The sequence below is a fragment of the Hemicordylus capensis genome, chromosome 2 (genome assembly GCF_027244095.1).
Source record: "Hemicordylus capensis ecotype Gifberg chromosome 2, rHemCap1.1.pri, whole genome shotgun sequence".
Lineage (NCBI taxonomy): Eukaryota > Metazoa > Chordata > Lepidosauria > Squamata > Cordylidae > Hemicordylus > Hemicordylus capensis.
Genome location: NC_069658.1, coordinates 128,257,496 through 128,270,047, shown reverse-complemented (window position 1 = coordinate 128,270,047; position 12,552 = coordinate 128,257,496). Strand labels below are relative to the sequence as shown.

General features: G+C 46.1%; 1 pseudogene; it reads left to right on the top strand.

Moving 5' to 3' along the window:
* Positions 1-986: 986 nt before the first annotated feature.
* Positions 987-6,731, top strand: LOC128343657 (tubulin alpha-3 chain-like; annotated as a pseudogene).
* The last annotated feature ends 5,821 nt before the right edge of the window (positions 6,732-12,552 follow it).

Here is a 12,552-nt window from a genome sequence, read left to right as displayed (position 1 = left end):
CTCTTCAGATGGGGCAACCTCTATGGAAAATTGGTGGCCACTGGGCTGGTGGCTGGTCACAGAATGGCACGCTGGGGCTGGAGTGGAAGCTGCGTCAGGCAGGCAGGCAGCAGTGATGATCCTCTCAGCAGCAGGAAGAAGTTTTTTTAAAAAAAAATCAGAAGAAAAAATAATAGAAAAAAATTATTTTCTGCCAATTCTCGTGAGCATCTTGGAACTTCCGGGGGCCGCACAGCCCCTGATCCCCACTGCCCCCACCGGCTCCGTGATGGAGCCGGCAGTGTGGGCAGCCAATCCGCCCACCCAGGGCTCTGCGGGCAACTGTTTGTAGGGAGAGTGGGCTAAGCCCACTCTCCTTGCAAACCCCCTAAAGGCGAGTCTCACTGATCGTGAGACTTGCCTCATAGATTTTTAAAGTTCTAAGACTCCCTGGCCAATCCAAGCGATTCTTCGTAAACCTTAGAAGAAAAATACCATGCATTCCCAGAATTTGTCTAAGCAGCATCAGTTTGCACTTACTATTCTTCATTGATTCTGCTTAAACATTCATATTTTTAAATAAAATTTATCCATACAAAAAGAATAAAAATGTGTCCTTATAAAAAGAAGTTGAAGATTATTGGATTAGAAATTTTTGCCCCTCCCTTTCTTTCTGCAGCCTCCTGTCTCCCCAAAAAATGCAGCAGAGTGACTGCCCATGAGGAGGCTGCCAGGCTAGTTCCTTCCCCCGGCCCCCTCTCCTGATTGGGCAGGCCCCTGGCCACGTGGAGGGAGCCAAGATGGCACTGCCATGGCTGCTTCTCAGGCTGGGTCTACAACCCCACCCCCCGCCCCACCGCTCGGGTGCAGAGGTGGGAAGCGGCATTTCTGAAGGTTGTGGGATTACCAGGGACAAATTTTCAGAAGGCACAGGTCACTGCAGAGGGAAGAGGGAATCAGCATAAGTCACCCCTCTTCCTTTGTGGAAAACAGTCTTTCACCAGCACATGGTCAATCTGGATGTCAGCCACTGGTCAACACGATCTGCCAAAGTGGCATTGCCCTTCATCCGGCACAGCAGCACATGTGTCAAGCAGCTGCAACAGGGCTGCACAAGAAGACAGTGGTACAGCTACTTAGAACTGTGTGCTTGCAGTTGTGCAGCACTTGGAGACAATGAAAGTAGTTCTGTACGACTGTGGGTGAGCAGTTACAAGTGTTTGCACGGCTGTCATCTTGTGCAATACTGTTGTGGCTGCTTGACACATGCGCCAAAGCGACGGATGATGGACAGTGCCGGCATTGTATTGTGCATCATGTCAGCAAGTGTCCCCCCACCACCACCACCACCAGCACTTTTATTCATTTCTCAGTGGTTTTCTGGGTTAGAAGGAAAGTGCTGGTGAGTTTCTGTGAACACAAAAGAACTTGCAGGATTAAAACAGGCTGTCCTGTCTTTGATCTTGACTTTTCCAACCCCCTGAAGTTTTTCTCAGAACCTCAAATTGAAGAAGACTGTCAGTACTCTAGTTACTACATGGATCTGAGGTAGGTGGGGAAGCTTGTGCATATAGTTCAGCCTTCTAATTATTTTGATTAGAGGAGAGCCAGGGGAAGCCACTACAAAAACAAAGAAATGCTATGCTTTTCTCAGGACCACTTTGCTATTTGAAAAGTGACTGAATGAATTACTGGTGGCAGATCAGAGTACAAAAGAAAGTGACAGCTGAGTGAAAGCCAACAAGGTAGGGAAGATGTCTTGAGTTTCAAGGCAAATGCATCTTTCTTGCTGGGACTGTTTTGTTTCTCAGCATTTTGCTTTTGCTAACGGGGGGGGGAGAGAACCCACAGTGTATCCATTACTTAGCAAACCTGTGGGAGGACAAGGGTGAAAAGGAGGATTCCTGAAGCCTCTCCTCATAAGCAGAAGACAAGGAGTGAACTGTTTTCTATTCCATACATCCTGATCTCTCTTAATGGCTGTATGTCAAGGTTACATTTGCCTTCAGTAGACTGTGGCTTTTGTGGGAAGAAATTGAATGCTTAATATTTTATTTGGGGTTGAGTTGAAACTTCTCCATTGAGAACTGTTGGCTCCCATTTTAAAGGATCTAGGCAAAGGGGGCGGGGGCAGAAGTACGTGGATAATGCAATGTGTGCTGAGATCTATACACAAAATGAATGCTAAATGAACAGATCCCAATGATGGCTCACCATATGCGTAGTTTCTACTACATAAACAAGTGTTACAATAAGGTGTATAGCAGCATGGTGTAGTGGTTAGAGTGCTGGACTAGGACCGGGGAGACCCGAGTTCAAATCCCCATTCAGCCATGATACTTGCTGGGTGACTCTGGCAAGTCACTTCTCTCTCAGCCTAACCTACTTCACAGGGTTGTTGTGAGGAGGAACTTAAGAATGTAGTACACCACTCTGGGCTCCTTGGAGGAAGAGCAGGATATAAAATGTAAAATAATAATAATAATAATAATAATAATAATAATAATAATAAAAATAAAAATAAAAATAATAATAAAAATTGAATCACTGCTAAACATTGTCCGTATATTCAGCAGCGATATAGCAATGGAGTTTGGACTAGACAAGTGTGCTGCATTAATAATGAACAGAGGAAAAATAACAAAAACAGAAGGAATAGAACTGCCCAATGGAAGCAACATCAAGAACCTGGAAGAGAAAGAACATTACAAATACTTCGGCATTCTCCAGGCTGATAACATTGCACACACTGAAGTGAAAAGAAAAATTGGAAGTGAATACATCAGGAGAGTTAGAAAAATCCTCAAGTCCAAACTCAATGGTGGGAACACCATACACACCACAAACACCTGGGCTATACCTGTTATCAGATACACTGCAGGAATAGTAGACTGGACCCAGGCAGAGCTAGAGATGCTAGATCGTAAGACCAGGAAAATCGTGACCATCAATCATGCTCTGCATCCCTGCAGTGATGTAGATAGGCTATACCTCCCTCGCAGCTCAGGTGGAAGAGGAATGCTGCAAGTCCATCAAACAGTAGAGGAGGAGAAAAGAGGCCTGAAGGTAGGGTTGTGTGTTTTGTTTTGTTTTCTGTTTTGTTTTTGGCCTGAATCCACAAAACCCCCATTTTGTTCTTTGTTCGAAATCAGCCAATCCGAAACACCCCAATTTTGTTCTTTGTTCGAAATTCCAAAATCCGAATCTGAAACGTTCTGGATTTTTTAAAATGGCCCTGGGGGGAAACTAGTGGGTGGTAGTGGTAGTGCACAATGGGTGGAAACTACCACCCACATTTCAGAGGAATTGGGCAAAGGGCTGATTTTTGGTGAATTTTTGAAGTATAGGGTTTTCCCCATAGGTAAGAATGGAGGTTTCAGCAAAAGTATTGCTTCATGTTGGGGGGAAAGGGGTGGTCCAGAGCAGAGTAGGGTGGGTAGTAGTGCCCAGCGGGGCAAGGAAGCTGCCAAAATTATTTCAAAGGAATTGGGCAGAGGGCTAGTTTTTAAAGATGTAATGGAGTTTGCACATCTGTAAAGTTCTTCCCCATAGGGAATGATCGACCTCCATAATTGCTGCCCCATAACTGCACTCAGGGGACACCAGGGTGGCCCAGAGCGAGTGGTGGTGTAGAGCACATAGGGTGCCAACCACCCCCATGGGTTGCTAACCCATGGGGTATTGGGTTCTGTTGTTTCTGAGATGTTTTGAGTGTAGATTCAGATTCTCTGGTAGCATATGAGAGTGGATTCATGGTTTGTTGTAGAAAATCTCATATGCTACCAGAGAATCTACACTCAGAACACCTCAGAAACAACAGAACCCAGCACCCCATGGGTTAGCAACCCATGGGGGGTGGTTGGCACCCTATGTGCACTACACCACCACTCAATCCCAGCCACCCCAGTGCCCCGCAGGTGGAGTTATGGGTCTTCTGAAGCCTCCATTATTCGGCGTAAACTTCAACAATTCCTAAGAAATCAGCCCTTTGCCCTATTCCTTTGGAATAGGGCAAGTGTCAGGCACCCCTTGGGGCACTCCCACCCAACCCACTGTTTTGCCCCTCAGGCCCCCTTTCTGCCCCAAATCTGCCCCAAAGACATGTCAACTTCAGATATGCTTTAAAAATCAGCCCTTTTCCCAATTCCTTTGGAATCTGGGTGGCAGCAGGCACCCATTGGGGCACTACCACCTGACCCATTCTTCTGCCCCCAAAGCCCCCTTTCTGCCCCAAATCCACCCCATATAACATCAACATCACACATCAACAACAGCAGAGCTTTGGAAAAAATCAGGCAGATTTCCAAAGGCCATGCACATCCACATCCCCCCCACCTGAAATGCAATTGATCTACACACAACAGTGTGAAACAACAACAATGAAATGCACACTGCCCCACTGGCCAATGAGGGTAAATGCACCCTGCCCCACTAGCCAATGAGGGTAAAATTTACCCTTAAATTTCCTGAAAAGGAATAAGGAGGCAATTGCCAGCAGATCAGCCCATGCTTTTGCTGGCCAATCTGTGGGCTGGAAGGGCTGGAAATTCAAACAGATGTCAAAACTCAAAATGAAGACTGAAGGAGAAAGAGTTTTTGCGACTGCAAAATGGAGTTCCTAAACAGCTGAAACAACAAAACGTTTTGTATCCAAAAGAGGGATGTTTTATTTTGGCTACAAAATTTTCTGTTTTGAACATTGGGTGTTTTGTTTCAGCTACAAAACAGCCGAAATGTCCTGTTTTGTGCACAAAACATTTTGTATCCAAAATGAAACGCACATCCCTTCTTGAAGGAGAAAAGAGGCCTTGAAGAATATATCAAGGACAGTGAAGAAGATGCACTTCAAATGGTCAATAACAAGAAACTATTAAACACTAATGAAACAAAGCAGGCCTACAAGAAAGAACAAGTCAAGAACCAAGCAGAAAAATGGAAAAATTAGCCACTCCATGGTCAATATTTGCACAATAAGTGGAAAATCAGACATCACCAAGACCTGGCAATGGCTTAAGAATGGCAACTTGAAGAAAGAAACAAAGGGTTTAATAATGGCTACACAAGAACAGGCACTAAGAACAAATGCAATAAGAGCAAAAGTAGAAAAATCCACCACAAACAGCAAGTGCCGCCTTTATAAAGAAGCAGATGAAACAGTGGACCACCTAATCAGCTGTTGTAAAAAGAGCGCACAGACTGACTACAAACAAAGGCATGACAAGCTAGCAGGGATGATACACTAGAACATCTGCAAAAAATATAAGCTACCTGTAGCCAAAACTGATGGGACCGTAAAATTGAAAAAGTTGTAGAAAATGAAGATGCAAAAATATTATGGGACTTCTGACTACAAACAGACAAACATCTGCTACACAATACACTAGATATAACTGTAGTCGAGAAGAAAGAAAAACAAGTGAAAATAATCGACATAGCAATACCAGGGGATAGCAGAATAGAAGAAAAAGAAATAGAAAAAAACCACAAAATACAAAGATCTACAAATTGAAATTGAAAGGGTGTGGCAGAAAAAGACCAAAATAATCCCAGTGGTAATTGGCGCCCTAGGTGCAATTCCAAAACAACTTGAAGAACACCTCAATACCATAGGAGCCACAGAAATCACCATCAGCCAATTACAAAAAGCAACTTTACTGGGAACAGCCTATATTTTGCAACGATATCTATAATAACCAACAGTACAGATGATAAAATTCAGCCATCCCAGGTCCTTGGGAAGGACTTGATGTCTGGATAAAACAAACCAGTCAATAACACCTGTCTGACTGTGTAAACAAGCAATAAAATAATAATAATAATAATAATAATAATAATAATAATAATAATAATCAGATTTCATATGTGTTTTGTACTAAAGTATCTTTATAGTATTATACATGATAGATTATAATGATTACATTTATATTTTATACACATTTTATAGGACAAATTGTTCTCTACATCCTGTTTGGAAGTTTTGAGATTACTGATTAGTAATTGGATTCAAACTGAACTGGGCATACCGGATTCATGCACACCCCTAGCCCTAAGAACCTTTGTGCAATGTTGTGAGGATGAAAGGTTGTTGATAAATTACAAAAAGATGAAAGTAATGATGTTTTCCAGGAGAATTAAGGAAACTAACTGGTTTATTAATGAAAATAAAATAGACCAGGTACACTGTTTTAACTATTTAGGAATAACCTCCCACTCATCTGGTCGGAGTTCTTCGTGTACCCTGCCCCACAGATCTCTGCTGCCGTGGTGGAGCCCGACAACTCCATCCTGGTCACCCTCGCCACCCTGGCACACTCAGACTGCTCATTCATGCTAGACAATGAAGCAGCCTATGATGTCTACCATCATAAACTAGATATTGAGCACCCGACCTATATCAATCTCAACAGGCTGATTGGGCAATTTGCATCATCCATCACAGCTTCCTTGAGATTTGATGGTGCCATGAATGTTGACATCACAGAGTTCAAGACCAACTCAGTGCCTTATCCCAGGATCCACTTCTTCTTGACCAGCTATGCCCCCATCATCTCTACAGAAAAGGCCTACCACAAACAACTCTCGGTGCCCGAGATCACCAACATCTCATTCAAGTTCTCCAACCAGCTGGTGAAATGTGACCCTTGCCAAGGCATGTACATGGCTTGTTGCCTACTCTACCGGGAGACATAGTGCCCAAAGACATCAGTGCAGCCATCATTAAGACAAGGAGGTCCATCCAGTTTGTATACTGATGCCTTATCTTTTTAGCCTGGCTGTTAATGATATTTAGTTTTAATGTTATCTAGTTTTAATTGAAATTTTAATCTGCTTTTAATTGGTTAGGGTTTAGGATTAGGCTTTAATTGTTTTTTAAAAAATGTAAATTGCCCCAAGCCACCTTCAGAAAGGCGGTATATAAATCTAATTAATAAACAACTAAAATCTCTCCCTCAGAGAAACCCACAAAGAGAGGTTACACACACCAATCTTGTGTAGAGCCGGGAGGGCTTTGATGGAGAGAGTGGGTCAAGCCCGCTCTTTCTGCACACAAGCAGTAGTTGAGCCCTGGGTGGCTGGATTGGCCACCCACACGATAACAGGCTCCGTCACGGAACTGGTAGGGGTGTAAGGGATCAGGGGCCACCCAGTCCCGGAAGTCCCATAATGCCCTGGGTGAGTGTGCAGGGCATTCTGGGGAGACCCCCCAAGGCCGGGAGGCTTGTTGTAGCCTCCCATTCAGCGGTCTCCTTGCGAGTCATCATGCCGTGGAGCCGCACCATGGCAACTCATGATCAAAAAATGGGGTTAGCGTAGTGCTCGTTCCGCTAACCTCATTTAAAGGGAGGGCTACTTTGGCAGGATAGCTGCCATTGAACCACCAGGCTGGCTTGAGAGCCTGGTGGTTCTCACAATGGAGGAAAACTGGGCTAGGCTCCCTTAACCCAGTTTTCCTCCATTGTGTGAATAGCCTCTCTGTGTGTGTTTCTCTGAAGGAGAGATTTTATTTTCTCCTTCATATGGAAGTCACTTTTGGGGTTGGGGGTTGGTTTAGTTTTAAAACTTTTCAATTTGGCTAGAGCAAAAAACTGTTTTTGTATTTTTCTTTCCAATTTTGAGTTGCCATGTGGTGACTGATTGTGGGGGTGGGAGCTAAATTGTTTGTTGGCTTTAATCTGGTCTGTGTTTCTTTTTCTTCTGTCTTTGCCTTGTTGTTCAAAATATATTTTTATACAGGTTGAGTATCCCTTATCCGGACTGCTTGGGACCAGAAGTGTTCTGGATTTCAGATTTTTCCAGATTTTGGAATATTTGCTCTCTCTTGCAACGCAGGGATGGAGGACAGGGGTGTAAGTATAATAGGGCAAGGGGAGACAGTTGTCTGAGGGGCCCACTGCCTGGGGGGGGGGTAGAAGCAAGTCACATGACTGACTCCCCCAGCCACGCACCCGCCCAGGCTTCCTTCAGTTGTATTCATCCTCCGAAATTGGTGTGAATGTTAAGACCCAGAGCTACCAGAACAGCATGTCTTTCTCTAGTACCATTAAATGACTTGCATCATCCACAATTTACAAAGCCTTTTAAAAAATAATTTAGGATGATGTTCTATTGTGGCACAAAGGTCATACACACACACACAATTTTTTACTATGCTTTTTGTTACCGCTATTCACCTCATTTAAGATTTCTTTACTTCATGAGCTGAGCTTCAGTGAAGGGGGCCCCCATTTTAAATCTTGTCTCTGGGCCCACTCCAACCTCGCTATGCCCCTGATACAGGAGCCCCCTTTGCTGCCTCCTGCCAGGGGAAGGCCAGTTTAAGGATTAACCCGAGGGAGTCCAGGTTCCAAGAGAGGCGACTGGGAAGAAACATTTGGCACAGGCACCTTCCCTTCCGACCCCTCCCCCGAGAAAGGAGCCTTTGTGTCTTCCTGCCCGTGGGATCAGCAGCCCCCCATTGAAGAATAGAATGTAGTGGTTGCCAAGGTAGGTGGGGTGCGTGGGGACCCCAGAGCCACGGGGGGAGGGGATGCAAGGGAGGAAAGCAGGGAGTGGGCTTGGGACAACGGAACCAGGGGAGAAATGTCCCAGGTGGGCAATGAGGGGGATGAGATGTGTGCAGCCTTCTGAAATAAGTAAATGAATAAGTAAGTTTTGACTGCATGTTTAAAAGCAGCAAAATTGGGTATCTGTGAGCAAGTGAGCGAAGGCATTTTGTTTACTGTTACGGCGTGGAGTCTGGATTTCGGAGCATTCCGGATTTTGGATGTCTGGATAAGGGATACTCAACCTGTACTGCTTTTCAACCCCCAAAAAGTTACATAGCAGCAAAACATTCAAGAATATGGCATGCCTAATTTGTCCTTTCAATGGGACTTCATTGAGAAAATTTGGTCAGGAAGTCAGGCACTGTAGTTGCCAGTGGAGCTAAATGAACTACTTAAAGTGAGCTTTGAATTCAGAAATTCAATACTGGGTTAAATTTAGGAAATTAATGTAATAGTTTCCCAGAATGTGTGGAATCAGTGGGCACATCTGTACATTTCTAGACGTTCAGGAATTTGTTATTCATTGTTTGATTTAAATTTCTAGTACAACTCTCAGTGTGATTAGTCATAAATCCATTTGCTAGGTGAATTTGTGTCACATCTATAGAAGTGGAAACAAGTGTCTGCTTTGATTGTATTCAAAAGGGCCAAACTGAATTAAGCAAAGCTGATGTTGACAAAATAAATTAGTCAGAGATTTCTCAAAGAGTGCCAGTTCAAAAATAAGTAAGTATTAAGGAAAACATTCAAGTCAGCTGTAGGTGTATTAGAAGGCCAAACTTGGAAGGTGTGGGTGCTTTTCGTTCATGCTTCCTTATAGCAAGGCCTTATGGTCCACAGTATAAAGCCACAAGTTGACAGGACTGGATCCAATGGCCATTGCACTAAGGTAGCATCAAAAGTTGTGCTTCACAGTTGCATGGTAGCAGTGAAACAATTCACAGTGGCACAACCGTAATAGTGCATCTTCACAAAAGTCAAATATGGTTGCAGAGGTTGTGGAGGAGACACAATGCAAGCAGGGTGAGGGAGTGAGGACACTCTCCTAGTATGCATCAAAAGGACACGTCACCCAACTTCTATCAGTACAGCATTCTGCCCATGAAAAATAAGTGTTATCCCAAAATATGGACAACACATGCTAGGACCTGAAGGCAAAATAACCTCTGCTTTCACACAAGTAGCAGTGCCTCATACTGACCTGACTGAATTCAGTGTCAGTCTGTTCAACCTCATGCACTCAAACATGGATTACAAAACACTGTTGACAGTTCCCAGTTCTGATCAAAATTTAAAACAAATATGGACACCATCAGTATATTTATGTTGCTACATTGCAAATCTCTTGATTTCTTCCAGAGGCTTCTTGTGAGTGTTAAACAGAGCGGGGGCGGCGGGGGCGGGGCAGGGGGGATAGCAGTGCCCTGCAGAACCCTACGGAATCAATACCAGGAACTGGAGCAATCATATTACCATACAATCCTCTGGACTCCTGGGCTTAAGAACAAACCCTTCAGGTCTAGGTTCAGGAACAGCTGACATTGTTCTGCCTTTGTTCTGCCTGCTGACATTGTTCAGCTGACATTGTTCTGCCTTTAACATGTCCTGCCCCCAAGAACATTCCAAAGTCCAAGGGCATACCCCTGCTAACTGGGCAAAGAGGCACCTTTTACTGTGGTGATTCTCTTTATTTAGCAGGGGGAGAGTAACTGGCCCTATCCACCCCCAGCACAGTACTTCCAGTGACTGTTGCTGGTGTCTATCTTATGTTTCATTTTAGAATGTGAGCCCTTTGGGGACAGGGAGCCATCTTATTTATTTGTTATTTCTCTGTGTAAACCGCCCTGAGCTATTTTTGGAAGGGTGGTATAGAAATTGAAAATAATGAGAGAGAAAAATAATGATTATAAATCAACCAGCTAGGAAAGAACAGAAAAAGGCTGTAATTGTTGTTCCCACCATATCTCACAGATGGCCCAGTGGGATTTTGTGATTGATTGTTTTAAAAGCTACTGTGAGAAGGAAGAAGGGAACAGCTTGGGTGGGGCACTGACTGTCTTTTGCTTCTGCCCCACCTCTTCTCCAGGTGTGTAACATCTCCTGGGCTGTTGCTGAGCTGGGGCTTCTGCCACTATATAGGGCAGGCTGGCCCAGGGGTGCGAGCCTCTTGGCGCGAGCCAAAGGGCGAGAGCACAAGGGCTCTCATCCTTGTGACTCTCAGCCATGGGGCGAGATGCCTGGGGGCCCAGAAGATCTCTCTCCTTCTGCCTGAAGATCCGTCTTCCCTTAATCAAGAAGCTAGCAGGAGTTTACATAAGCCTGGTTCCAGTTTTTATTAAGCCAAGAGGCTGTGGTGGGTTGGTCTGGGGAGATGTGTCTGGGAGAGCGAAAAAGTGGGTCTGGAGTGGGGGCGGCAATATCACGGGTAGTGGGCAGAGGGAGGTATGGCGGTGGGAGGTGGGCAGGCCGTTACAGGGGAAATCGGTCCAGGCAATTGAGGCCTGTTCCTTTTCCTAGCCCTTCTCCCAACCCTCTGACCCTAGGGAGCTCTGAGAACACTCCTTCGAGGATTAGGGTTCTGCTGCTGAATGCCAGGTCAGTTAACACAAAAACACCTCTCATCCACGATCTGATTGTGGATGAGCGTGCTGACCTGGTATGTGTGACGGAGACCTGGTTGGATGCGCTGGGCGGGGTTGGTCTCTCTCAGCTTTGTCCTCCAGGTTTCCAGATTGTGCAGCAGCCCCGCCTAGAGGGTCGGGGAAGAGGCGTTGCAGTCATCTTTCGAGAGACTCTCCCTGTTTCCAGGTGCCCAGTCAGGCAATCTCAGAATTTTGAGTGTTTGTCCTTGAGGGTGGGCCTCCGAGATAGGCTGGGGATTCTGTTGGTGTACCGACCACCCCGCTGCACTTCAGTCTCCCTACCTGAGCTGGCGGGGGTGGTCTCGGAGGTGGCCTTGGGTTCCCCCAGGCTTATTGTTTTGGGGGATTTCAATGTCCATGCTGAGGACGCCCCTAGTGGGTGCGGCTCAGAATTTCATGGTCTCCATGGCAACCATGGGCCTGTCTCAATTGGTATCGGGCCCTACCCACGTGGCGGGACACACTCTGGATCTGGTTTTTGCCGACCAGGAAATAAATGATCTGGAGGTGGGGGAATTTGAGACAACTCCCTTGTCATGGACAGATCATCACCTGGTGGGATTCAGTTTGACTGCTCCGTCTGCCCTCTGCAGGGGTGGTGGGCCAATTAAGATGGTCCGCCCCGGAGGCTTATGGATCCGCTTGGATTTCAGACGGCCTTCGGGGAGTTTCCAGTGTCCAGAGCTGGTGACCCTGTTGAGGCCTTGGTTGATCTCTGGAATGGAGAGATGGCCCGGGCTGTTGACACGGTTGCTCCTAAACGCCCTCTCCGGCTTGGTGGAGCCCGTTCTGCTCCTTGGTTTTCCTCAGAGCTTAGGGCGATGAAGCAACTTTCTTGAGGGGAGGGTTCAGAAGGTGGTGCTGGTGGACTACTGCTTGGCCCCGTGGCCATTGGCCTGTGGGGTCCTGCAGGGATCGGTCTTGTCCCCCATGCTGTTTGACATCTACATGAAGCCGCTGGGAGAGGTCATCCGGGGACTTGGACTGAGTTGTCAGCAATATGCGGATGACACTCAGCTCTATCTCTCCTTGTCATCTGATCCTAGGGAGGCGGTGGATGTCCTGAATCGGGGGCTGGAGGCCGTGATGGGTTGGATGTGGGCTAACAAACTCAAATTGAATCCGGATAAGACGGAGGTACTGTTGGTCAGTAGGAGAGCCAATCGGGATGAGGAGATTTTACCGGTTCTGGATGGGGTTTCACTCCCCTTGAAGGAGCAAGTACGCAGCTTGGGGGTACTACTGGATCCGGCTCCGCTTTTGGAAGCTCAGGTGGAGGCGGTGGCCAGGGGTGCCTTTGCACGGCTTTGGCTGGTGCGCCAGCTGCGTCCCTTTCTCGAGAAGGCAGATCTGGCCACGGTTACCCACGCCTTAGTCACGTCGCG